At 49.0% G+C, this 10,000-nt stretch overlaps 5 non-coding genes across 5 annotated transcripts; all 5 read right to left on the bottom strand.

The window, feature by feature from the left end:
- Positions 1–3,285: 3,285 nt before the first annotated feature.
- On the bottom strand, positions 3,286–3,367 carry TRNAS-AGA (transfer RNA serine (anticodon AGA)). Its single transcript has one exon. It is a non-coding gene; the product is annotated as a tRNA-Ser (tRNA).
- Positions 3,368–3,990: 623 nt separating this feature from the next.
- On the bottom strand, positions 3,991–4,072 carry TRNAS-UGA (transfer RNA serine (anticodon UGA)). Its single transcript has one exon. It is a non-coding gene; the product is annotated as a tRNA-Ser (tRNA).
- A 1,331-nt stretch (positions 4,073–5,403) lies between these two features.
- TRNAS-CGA (transfer RNA serine (anticodon CGA)) lies at positions 5,404–5,485 on the bottom strand. The gene has a single exon. It is a non-coding gene; the product is annotated as a tRNA-Ser (tRNA).
- A 622-nt stretch (positions 5,486–6,107) lies between these two features.
- Positions 6,108–6,189, bottom strand: TRNAS-AGA (transfer RNA serine (anticodon AGA)). The gene has a single exon. It is a non-coding gene; the product is annotated as a tRNA-Ser (tRNA).
- A 2,108-nt stretch (positions 6,190–8,297) lies between these two features.
- Positions 8,298–8,384, bottom strand: TRNAS-CGA (transfer RNA serine (anticodon CGA)). Its single transcript has one exon. It is a non-coding gene; the product is annotated as a tRNA-Ser (tRNA).
- Between the last annotated feature and the right edge of the window lie 1,616 nt (positions 8,385–10,000).

The raw sequence follows: 10,000 nt of genomic DNA, 5'->3' as shown, positions 1-10,000 counted from the left end.
GCTGGGGACGGGGCTCCACCGGGGCCCGGGGAGGCTCTCCCCAGCCTGGCTAGGGTTCGGAAGGTGGGACCGGACCCGGGGCTTGAACTCCATCTGGCCAGGCCCCGAGGGTGCTGGAGCCCCGTGTCCCGCAGGCCACCAGTGGGTCGGGGCGCTGGGGACGGGGCTCCACCGGGGCCCGGGGAGGCTCTCCCCAGCCTGGCTAGGGTTCGGAAGGTGGGACCGGACCCGGGGCTTGAACTCCATCTGGCCAGGCCCCGAGGGTGCTGGTACCCCTCCGTCCAGCAATCCGGCCGGGGGTCCGGGGCGACCGGGACGGAGGGTCCACCGGGGGCCCAGGGGAGGCTCTCCCCGGCCCGGCCTAGGGTTCGGAAAGCCGGGACTGGGGCCGGGGACCGGGCCCGGGGCTTGAGCCCCGTCCGGCAGGGCCCAGTGGTGCGGGAATCCCCCCTCCGTCCTGCAAGCCGGCCGGGGGTCGGAGGGGCCCGGGACGGAGGGTCCATCAGGGCCCGGGGAGGCCTGAAGCCCCGGAGCCCTGCAGCCCCAGAGACCTGCAGCTCTGCAGCCCCCGGAACCCTGCAGCCCCAGAGCCCTGCAGCTCCGGGGCAGGCAGATTGGCGTCATTTTGGTCCCGGCCATCTGGTCGCCCCTCTCGCCTCGGCCATCTGGTCACCCTGGAAGTCATGATGAGGTGCCATTCGCCTCCCGGATCCCAGCGAGGGCTCCAGGAGGTCGGGTACTTTCGCGCCTTGTGTCCCCTCTGTCACCTCGTGTGCACAGATTGCAAGAAAGTCAGGTAATTTCCCTCCGGATTACTAGGGACAGGGTACGCCCGGACACCCCTCCAAGGCTGGTGGTTCTCTGCTAGGGGGACCAGATGGGCTATGCCTGGGTAACACCTCCCTAGGCCACCCGGGCTTCCTTCCTCCAGGCCAACGGCTTGTCAAATTGCCCAGGACGGGCTCCATGGCTCTTGGGCAGTCGTCCCCCGGGCGTCCGGGGCTCCATCCCTGCCGACGGCATGCAAAAGTGCCCGGGACGGGCTCCATACGTCCCGGGCAGTACTCCCCCGGGCGTCCGGGGCACCCATCTCCAGGAGGCCAACAGCATGGCAAAGTACCCGGGACGGGCTCCATGGGTCCCGGGCAGTCCTCCCCCAGGCATCCGGGGCTTCCATCTCCAGGCCAACGGCAGGTCAAAGTGCCCAGGACGGGCTCCACGGGTCCCTGGCAGTCCTCCCCCCCCGGGTGTCCGGGGCTCCCTTCCCCAGGCCAACGGCATGTCAAAGTGCCCAGGATGGGCTCCACGGGCCCGGGCGTCCGGGGCTCCCTTCCCCAGGCCAACGGCATGCCAGAGTGCCCAGGACGGGCTCCACGAGTCCCGGGCGTCCGGGGCTCCCTTCCCCGGGACACCGGCTTGTCAGAGTGCCCATGACGGGCTCCACGGGTCCCGGGTATCTGGGACTCCCTTCCCCAGGCCAACGGCATGCCGGAGTTCCCAGGACAGGCTCCACGGGTCCCGGGCGTCCGGGGCTCCCTTCCCCGGTCCGACGGCTTGTCAGAGTGCCCAGGACGGGCTCCACGGTTCCCGGGTGTCCGGGGTTCCCTTCCCCGGGTCAGCGGCATGTCAGAGTGCCCAGGACGAGTTCCACGGGTCCCGGGCAGTCCTCCCCCGGGCGTCCGGGGCTCCCTTCCCCGGGCCGACGGCAGGTCAGAGTGCCCAGGACGGGCTCCACGGGTCCCGGGCAGTCCTCCCCCCGGGCGTCCGGCGCTCCCTTCTCCAGGCCGATGGCAGGTCAGAGTGACCAGGACGGGCTCCACGGGTCCCGGGCAGTCCTCTCCCGGGCGTACGTGGTTGTCCGACAGATTCGGGCAGATGTGCTTTTACGAACCGGATCGGAATCGGCCCAAATAATAATAATAATAATAATCCACATTTGTAAGGTGCACAATCACCCGTAAGGGTCTCTAGGCGCTAGGGGCCGTCGGGAAGATTAAGCAAGCTATTGCCCATAGTCACATGGTGCTGGGCTAATCTGCGGCCGGTGCCGGGGATCGAACCCTGATCTCTGGGATGCTCGAGGGTTACTACGCGCTCTACAAAAACCTTAAATAAAAAAATCTCCAGATTCCGGAGTCAGCCGCCCTAGCCGCGGCGCCATCTATTTCCCAGAGTCACCTGGTGCTGGGCTATTCTGCCGCCGGTGACGGGGATCGAACCGTGATCTCCAGATTCCGGAGTCAGCCTCCCTAGCCGCGGCGCCAGCTATTTCCCTTAGTCACGTGGTGCTGGGCTAATCTGCGGCCGGTGCCGGGGATCGAACCCTGATCTCTGGGATGCTCGAGGGTTACTACGCGCTCTACAAAAACCTTAAATAAAAAAATCTCCAGATTCCGGAGTCAGCCGCCCTAGCCGCAGCGCCAGCTATTTCCCAGAGTCACCTGGTGCTGGGCTAATCTGCCGCCGGTGCCGGGGATCGAACCGTGATCTCCAGATTCCGGAGTCAGCCTCCCTAGCCGCGGCGCCAGCTATTTCCCTGAGTCACGTAGTGCTGGGCTAATCTGCGGCCGGTGCCGGGGATCGAACCCTGATCTCTGGGATGCTCGAGGGTTACTACGCGCTCTACAAAAACCTTAAAAAAAAAAATCTCCAGATTCCGGAGTCAGCCGCCCTAGCCGCGGCGCCAGCTATTTCCCAGAGTCACCTGGTGCTGGGCTAATCTGCCGCCGGTGCCGGGGATCGAACCGTGATCCCCAGATGGGGATATCCCAAAAATCTGGCATGGATACGGCCCGCCAGGACAGGTTTGGGCACCCCTGACGTAAAGGAACAGTTACACAGCTAAGAAAAGGGAAAGAAAGACTAGGGAAAACACACAGAAAGAGCCTGTAGATAAAATTATCTTCCTGGGACAGCAGGTTAAGAGAAATTATACAGGGAGCAGTTAAGCTTGTAACACGGGAGAATAAAAAAGAAAATGCACTTTTATGAAGTGTGTTTGCATAATCCAGCAAGCACTTTTTTCTATTTGCTTCTTTTATTGGTAAAGTAAGTTTCAAGTGCACATGCAGGTATGACTGAGAGAGCCAGGGTATAATAATTTGAAGCGTTTGCACCAGCGCTGATGTAGGAAGAGAGGTATAGCAAAGACATGAAAGGGGTAGTGATAATAAATATGTGAAGAGGCAATAGTGACACCAAAATAAGCTACCAATTTATACAACTGAGATGGAAGAAATACTAAAGGTTAACTTCTAAAATTGTATCAGAAGACGAAAATACTCTTGTCGTCGGCAGGATTCGAACCTGCGCGGGGAGACCCCAATGGATTTCTAGTCCATCGCCTTAACCACTCGGCCACAACAACTTACTGCAAGCATTGAGCAAATAATCTGTATGAAAGTTTTCAAGGTGTCCCACAGCAAATTCCTGATGTTCTGCAATGCACTTTTTAAAAACAATACAAACAAGCAGGTACAAGGAGCTCAAATGAGATTAATGGCGCCTAAATAGAGCACGTAAAGGAACAGTTACACAGCTAAGAAAAGGGAAAGAAAGACTAGGGAAAAAACACAGAAAGAGCCTGTAGATAAAATTATCTTCCTGGGACAGCAGGTTAAGAGAAATCACACAGGGAGCAGTTAAGCTTGTAACACGGGAGAATAAAAAAGAAAATGCAGTTTTATGAAGTGTGTTTGCCTAATCCAGCAAGCACTTTTGTTCTATTTCTCTATTTGCTTCTTTTATTGGTAAAGTAAGTTTCAAGTGCACATGCAGGTATGACTGAGAGCCAGGGTATAATATTTTGAAGCGTTTGCACCATCGCTAATGTAGGAAGAGAGGTATGGCAAAGACATGAAAGGGGTAGCAAAAAATAAATATGTGAAGAGGCAATAGTGACACCAATATAAGCCACCTATTTATAAAACTGACATGGAAGAAATACTAAAGGTTAACTTCTAAAATTGTAGCCGAAGACTAAAATACACTCGTTGTCGGCAGGATTTGAACCTGCGCGGGGAGACACCAATGGATTTCAAGTCCATCGCCTTAACCACTCGGCCACAACAACTTACTGCAAGCTTTGTGCAAATAATCTGTATGAAAGTTTTCAAGGTGTCCCAGAGCAAATTCCTGATGTTCTGCAATGCACTTTTTTAAAACAATGCAAAAAAGCAGGTACAAGGAGCTCAAATGAGATTAATGGCGCCTAAATAGAGCACGTAAAGGAACAGTTACACAGCTAAGAAAAGGGAAAGAAAGACTAGGGAAAAAACACAGAAAGAGCCTGTAGATAAAATTATCTTCCTGGGACAGCAGGTTAAGAGAAATTACACAGGGAGCAGTTAAGCTTGTAACACGGGAGAATAAAAAAGAAAATGCAGTTTTATGAAGTGTGTTTGCCTAATCCAGCAAGCACTTTTGTTCTATTTCTCTATTTGCTTCTTTCATTGGGAAAGTAAGTTTCAAGTACACATGCAGGTATGACTGAGAGAGCAAGGGTATAATAATTTGAAGCGCTTGCACCAGCGCTGATGTAGGAAGAGAGGAATAGCAAAGACATGAAAGGGGTAGCAAAAATAAATATGTGAAGAGGCAATAGTGACAAGAATATAAGCCACCTATTTATGAAACTGACATGGAAGAAATACTAAAGGTTAACTTCTAAAATTGTAGCCGAAGACGAAAATACTGTCGTTGTCAGCAGGATTCGAAACCTGCGCAGGGAGACCCCAATGGATTTAGAGTCCATCGCCTTAACCACTCGGCCACAACAACTTACTGTAAGCTTTGTGCAAATAATCTGTATGAAAGTTTTCAAGGTGTCCCACAGCAAATTCCTGATGTTCTGCAATGCACTTTTTAAAAACAATACAAACAAGCAGGTACAAGGAGCTCAAATGAGATTAATGGCGCCTAAATAGAGCACGTAAAGGAACAGTTACACAGCTAAGAAAAGGGAAAGAAAGACAAGGGAAAAAACACAGAAAGAGCCTGTAGATAAAATTATCTTCCTGGGACAGCAGGTTAAGAGAAATTACACAGGGAGCAGTTAAGCTTGTAACACGGGAGAATAAAAAAGAAAATGCAGTTTTATGAAGTGTGTTTGCCTAATCCAGCAAGCACTTTTCTTCTATTTCTCTATTTGCTTCTTTCATTGGTAAAGTAAGTTTCAAGTACACATGCAGGTATGACTGAGAGAGCCAGGGTATAATATTTTTAAGCATTTGCACCATCGCTAATGTAGGAAGAGAGGTATAGCAAAGACATGAAAGGGGTAGCAAAAATAAATATGTGAAGAGGCAATAGTGACACCAATATAAGCCACCTATTTATAAAACTGACATGGAAGAAATACTAAAGGTTAACTTCTAAAATTGTATCAGAAGACGAAAATACTCTCGTTGTCGGCAGGATTCGAACCTGCGCGGGGAGACCCCAATGGAATTCGAGTCCATCGCCTTAACCACTCGGCCACAACAACTTACTGTAAGCTTTGTGCAAATAAACTGTATGAAAGTTTTCAAGGTGTCCCACAGCAAATTCCTGATGTTCTGCAATGCACTTTTTGAAAACAATACAAACAAACAGGTACAAGGAGCTCAAATTAGATTAATGGTGCCTAAATAGAGCACGTAAAGGAACAGTTACACAGCTAAGAAAAGGGAAAGAAAGCCTAGGGAAAAAACACAGAAAGAGCCTGTAGATAAAATTATCTTCCTGGGACAGCAGGTTAAGAGAAATTATACAGGGAGCAGTTAAGCTTGTAACATGGGAGAATAAAAAAGAAAATGCCCTTTTATGAAGTGTGTTTGCCTAATCCAGCAAGCACTTTATTTCTATTTCTCTATTTGCTTCTTTTATTGGTAAAGTAAGTTTCAAGTGCACATGCAGGTATGACTGAGAGCCAGGGTATAATATTTTGAAGCGTTTGCACCATCGCTAATGTAGGAAGAGAGGTATAGCAAAGACATGAAAGGGGTAGCAAAAATAAATATATGAAGAGGAAATAGAGACACCAATATAAGCTACCTATTTATAAAACTGACATGGAAGAAATACTAAAGGTTAACTTCTAAAATTGTATCAGAAGACGAAAATACTCTTGTCGTCGGCAGGATTCGAACCTGCGCGGGGAGACCCCAATGGATTTCTAGTCCATCGCCTTAACCACTCGGCCACAACAACTTACTGCAAGCATTGAGCAAATAATCTGTATGAAAGTTTTCAAGGTGTCCCACAGCAAATTCCTGATGTTCTGCAATGCACTTTTTAAAAACAATACAAACAAGCAGGTACAAGGAGCTCAAATGAGATGAATGGCGCCTGAATACAGCACGTAAAGGAACAGTTACACAGCTAAGAAAAGGGAAAGAAAGTCTAGGGAAAAAACACAGAAAGAGACTGTAGATAAAATTATCTTCCTGGGACAGCAGGTTAAGAGAAATTACACAGGGAGCAGTTAAGCTTGTAACACGGGAGAATAAAAAAGAAAATGCAGTTTTATGAAGTGTGTTTGCCTAATCCAGCAAGCACTTTTGTTCTATTTCTCTATTTGCTTCTTTCATTGGTAAAGTAAGTTTCAAGTACACATGCAGGTATGACTGAGAGAGCCAGGGTATAATATAAAATATACTGCCTTTTTTCCCCACATTCGAAGCTGTGCGGGGAGACCCCAATGGATTTCGAGTCCATCGCCTTAACCACTCGGCCACAACAACTTACTGTAAGCTTTGTGCAAATAATCTGTATGAAAGTTTTCAAGGTGTCCCACAGCAAATTCCTGCTGTTCTGCAATGCACTTTTGAAAAACAATACAAACAAGCAGGTACAAGGAGCTCAAATGAGATTAATGGCGCCTAAATAGAGCACGTAAAGGAACAGTTACACAGCTAAGAAAAGGGAAAGAAAGACTAGGGAAAAAACACAGAAAGAGCCTGTAGATAAAATTATCTTCCTGGGACAGCAGGTTAAGAGAAATTAAACAGGGAGCAGTTAAGCTTGTAACACGGGAGAATAAAAAGGAAAATGCAGTTTTATGAAGTGTGTTTGCCTAATCCAGCAAGGACTTTTGTTCTATTTCTCTATTTGCTTCTTTCATTGGTAAAGTAAGTTTCAAGTACACATGCAGGTATGACTGAGAGAGCCAGGGTATAATATTTTTAAGCGTTTGCACCATCGCTAATGTAGGAAGAGAGGTATAGCAAAGACATGAAAGGGGTAGCAAAAATAAATATGTGAAGAGGCAATAATGACACCAATATAAGCCACCTATTTATAAAACTGACATGGAAGAAATACTAAAGGTTAACTTCTAAAATTGTATCAGAAGACGAAAATACTCTCGTTTTCGGCAGGATTTTATACACTGTATCCATGCTCCCTGTGAAAATCCCTAAGTTGTTTTTCAATCGGCTGAACTCCATCTGCTCCAAATTTCTGTGGAATAATAAAACACCTTGTGTTGCCTTACATAAACTTACACGCCCAAAATCTGAAGGTGGGGTCTGCTTTCCTGATTTCCAATCGTACCATTCTGCCTTTTTAATAAAACAAGCCTTCTCATTGGCGTTCGATTTCAATGATACCCCCCTACCCAGATGGATTGCTGTCGAAAGGTCCTTGTTAAAGGATTTTTCTTTCCAACAATCCCTTTTCATGTCAAATTGTTCATTTTTGACTATACACCCTGTTCTGAAATACTCACATACTCTAATGCACAATATATTCTCGAAAGACTCGTCCCCCCTACAAACTTTTCTTTCCTCTAGCGTATGGTATAACAAATATCTTAAGTACAAGGGTAAATCTTTCTATTTCAAGTATTGGAAAGAAAAGGATATTATATTTGTGTACCAATTTTTTTCTGAATCATCCATTATTCCATTTGATGTACTGCAAACTATGTTTGATTTACCAGCACATTTTCGCAAAGAATTTGACATTATTACTTCTGCCATTCTCTCTCACCTATCTACCCTTCCTACTTTTGATATCCTTCCTTCCCTTACTCCTTCCACTCCTTTATATCCTATGTTTACTCAACAAATACCCAAAGCTGCTCTAATTTATAAACTGTTATTAGAGAATGTTGGCATTAGGCCTACAACTGTTACTGAAATTGTTTGGGAAACTGATTTATCTTTCTCGTTACCTGTTGATGTTTGGGATCGCTTATGGTCTAAACTGTGAAGAGGCAATAATGACACCAATATAAGCCACCTATTGATAAAACTAACATGGAAGAAATACTAAAGGTTAACTTCTAAAATTGTATCAGAAGACGAAAATACTCTCGTTGTCGGCAGGATTCGAACCTGCGCGGGGAGACCCCAATGGATTTCGAGTCCATCGCCTTAACCACTCGGCCACTTTACAACAACTTACTGTAAGCTTTGTGCAAATAATCTGTATGAAAGTTTTCAAAGTATTCCACAGCAAATTCCTGATGTTCTGCAATGCACTTTTTGAAAACAATACAAACAAGCAGGTACAAGGAGCTCAAATTAGATTAATGGTGCCTAAATAGAGCACGTAAAGGAACAGTTACACAGCTAAGAAAAGGGAAAGAAAGCCTAGGGAAAAAAACACAGAAAGCCTGTAGATAAAATTATCTTCCTGGGACAGCAGGTTAAGAGAAATTATACAGGGAGCAGTTAAGCTTGTAACATGGGAGAATAAAAAAGAAAATGCCCTTTTATGAAGTGTGTTTGCCTAATCCAGCAAGCACTTTATTTCTATTTCTCTATTTGCTTCTTTTATTGGTAAAGTAAGTTTCAAGTGCACATGCAGGTATGACTGAGAGCCAGGGTATAATATTTTGAAGCGTTTGCACCATCGCTAATGTAGGAAGAGAGGTATGGCAAAGACATGAAAGGGGTAGCAAAAATAAATATGTGAAGAGGCAATAGTGACACCAATATAAGCCACCTATTTATAAAACTGACATGGAAGAAATACTAAAGGTTAACTTCTAAAATTGTAGCCGAAGACGAAAATTCTCTCGTTGTCGGCAGGATTTGAACCTGCGCGGGGAGATCCCAAAGGACTTCAAGTCCATCGGCTCGACAGTCGCGCCGGGAGCAGGGGGCCCCGTCCCCCAAAGTCATCCGCACCGGCGCGCCCCGAGGGGCGGCCGGGGACGGGTGCCCGGGAGAGGGCGCGGAGGCGGTCGAATCTCCCTCGGCCCCGCGGACACGGCGAAGCTGCTGCCAGGGGGGCTGTAACACCCTCCGCCGGAGCGGAGGGCCACCTGCCACCCCGAAGCCTTCCCAGCCGACCCGGAGCCAGTCGCGGCGCACCGCCGCGGAGGAAATGCGCCCTGCGGGGGCCGGGTAGGGCCCGGGCCCCGGTCCCGTGGAGGGGATCCGGAACTCCCGGGCCACCGACCTTCCCGCCGTGTTGAATCCTCCGGGCGGACTGCACGGACCCCACCCGTTTACCTCTCGACGGTTTCACGCCCTCTTGAACTCTCTCTTCAAAGTTCTTTTCAACTTTCCCTTACGGTACTTGTTGGCTATCGGTCTCGCGCCCGTATTTAGCCTTAGATGGAGTTTACCACCCGCTTTGGGCTGCATTCCCAAGCAACCCGACTCCGAGAAGACCCGATCCCGGCGCGCCGGGGGCCGCTACCGGCCTAACACCGTCCGCGGGGTGAGCCTCGATCAGAAGGACTTGGGCCCCCTGAGCGACGCCGGGGAGTCGGTCTTCTGTACGCCACATTTCCCGCGCCCGCCGCCGGGCGGGGATTCGGCGCTGGGCTCTTCCCTCTTCACTCGCCGTTACTGGGGGAATCCTGGTTAGTTTCTTTTCCTCCGCTTAGTAATATGCTTAAATTCAGCGGGTCGCCACGTCTGATCTGAGGTCGTAGTCGGAAGCATGACGCCGGAGCGTCAAAGGGGCGTTTGCCGGGGCGGAGGCCGGGACCCTGCCGGAGCAGGGGGCCCGGCGTAATTCCCAGCAGACCGCGCGCCCTCTTTCCCACGGATCGGATCGGGTT

The sequence above is a fragment of the Lissotriton helveticus genome, chromosome 12 (genome assembly GCF_964261635.1).
Source record: "Lissotriton helveticus chromosome 12, aLisHel1.1, whole genome shotgun sequence".
Lineage (NCBI taxonomy): Eukaryota > Metazoa > Chordata > Amphibia > Caudata > Salamandridae > Lissotriton > Lissotriton helveticus.
The sequence above is the reverse complement of the archived record's forward strand: the minus strand, read 5'-3'. Positions and strand labels throughout refer to the sequence as shown.